The sequence below is a fragment of the Anneissia japonica genome, unplaced genomic scaffold (assembly GCF_011630105.1).
Source record: "Anneissia japonica isolate Jap-2015-1 unplaced genomic scaffold, ASM1163010v1 scaffold25213_len355544_cov161, whole genome shotgun sequence".
NCBI classification, from domain to species: Eukaryota; Metazoa; Echinodermata; class Crinoidea; order Comatulida; family Comatulidae; genus Anneissia; species Anneissia japonica.
Genome location: NW_022755918.1, coordinates 90139 through 92356, shown reverse-complemented (window position 1 = coordinate 92356; position 2218 = coordinate 90139).

Genomic DNA, 2218 nt, shown 5'->3' with positions numbered 1-2218 from the left:
TATTATTGTTTCTGTTTGTTATTAATTTTATTAGTGTTATTGATGTTATTATTATGCCTTTTTGTCATATTATTATTATGTTTATATTTATTATACCAATCAGAAAATCAATTAAAGGCTTATGATCCGCCATCATTTTGTTACATTCTTCCTAATTAAATTTGGTCAATTTTCTTTCCTTGTAATAATTTATTTCTTCACATTATCAAAAGTTTAATTTGTGAATGTTCTGTTAATTTTCTTATGCTCAAAAGGAAAGTATATAGAACTTACAATGAGATAAGCAATAGAAAAGGAATGGGCCATTAAAACGACTTCTGACCTGAGTTGATGTTTGTTGACGCGAGTTGACAGTCCGCTCTAGGCCATTTTCGCATCGATCGATTTGAGGTATATTTGGTATACCAAAACAGACTTCGGTCATGTTCCAACTCCAGAGCTATAATCAGTGGCGGATCCAGTAAACGGAAAGCTGAATATTCATAGCTTCGACCTTCTCATATAAAATACATGAATTCCCATTGAATGAAAGAAAAAAATCATCATTAAAACACTAATTTCAATATGAATTGAATGAACAATCCTGTCTAGGAAAAAAAAAAAAATAGAAAAAAAAAAAAAAAAAAAAAAAATGGTTCGTGTGTGTGGAATTGAACACACAACCTCCAGGTTTGCTATCATCCACCATCAACTAAACTGTCTTTAAAAAATAAATTTAAAAAACTGGCTCGTGTGGGAATCGAACCCACGACCTTCAAAAAATAAATTTAAAAAATATAAATATATAAAAAGATAAAAAAAACTTGCCCCGTGTGGGAATCGAACCCACGATCGCTGAGTTTACTACTCCTGATCCAGCATGACTAAACGGAGGGAGGTAAACCGCGGTCCCTAAGCCATAAATGCGATAAACCTAGTACCACCAAGTACCAGTTAGTCAATCTTACTAGAAAAAATTCTTCGTATATATACACTGCAGGTTAATATTACACATGGTCATGGTGTCAAAAAAATGGGCCGTGGGCCAAGAGGGTTTATTTTTTGTCTACAAATGTATAATTAAATTTATAATCGATTTATGATTGCTACCATCTCCATAACTTACACACTTTTTTTTAAATAGACAAAATTGTTGGAAAAATTCATTATGCAAATTAGAATAAAATAGACCAATCATGTTACGGGATTGAATGTATTGTACTCGTTGATGACGTCGCGAATTGCGAAATAACAACAAACAACAACCTTTCATGTCCCAGCCTGGGAACCAGTCAATTCGAGCGGATGCCACTTCGAGCGAAGGCCAATTTGAGCGAATTCGAGCGGATTTTTTTTCGAGCGGATGCTAGTTCGAGCGGAAGAAGATCCACTTGTGCGAACAACAACCTGTGCGAGTTCTTTCCGAATTACTTTAAAATTTGTATTATTTCTATTTTTAAGCTAGCAACTTGCTCAAGCTTTGCCTGGGAGGCAGGGGAAAGCCCCAGTTGGTTGGAAGACGGGGAAGACGCCTATAACCTTATGTATAGCAAGTCGTATTTAATGGATTTTTAGGTTAGCAAATAATTTCTCTTTGTTAATAATTAATAAGTTCTCTTTGTTCTGAATGTATATGGTAAGTGAATCCTATTGGGAATATGAATTTCCTTTATAGCCTGCCATCTCTATCTTAGAGTAAATAAATAAATAAACAAACAAACATACCCACCTTCATAAAAATAATGATATATCTTAAATCATACTAACTTAGTCAATGTTATCCTTTCCACAAGTTTAAAAAAAAAACAGTCGGTTTTGAACTTCAGAAGAAAATTGGTATGATGTCATTATTACTGTACTGTTGATACTTGTCACAGGGATTTTTCAAAGGGGGAGGGGGCACACAACAGTTCCAGAATAGATAAATGAGTAGCACATAACATTAATATGCATTGACATTATAGTGGCAAAACCACCCCTGTTTCACATTACTACACTATTCTGATACACCTACATACGTAAAAATAATTTAAATTCCTATGGTGATTAACAATTACACAATTAAAGTTGCTCCCATTTACAAATATAGACCTAAATCGTTAATCTACAAATACAATTACAAAATTATATAATTCAATTACAAATATAGTTTGCTTTTTTAAAATACAAAACACCAATCAGTGGCTGATCTAGAGGGGGGGGGGGGGGGGGGTGGGGAATAGGGGGGCTAGCCATCCCC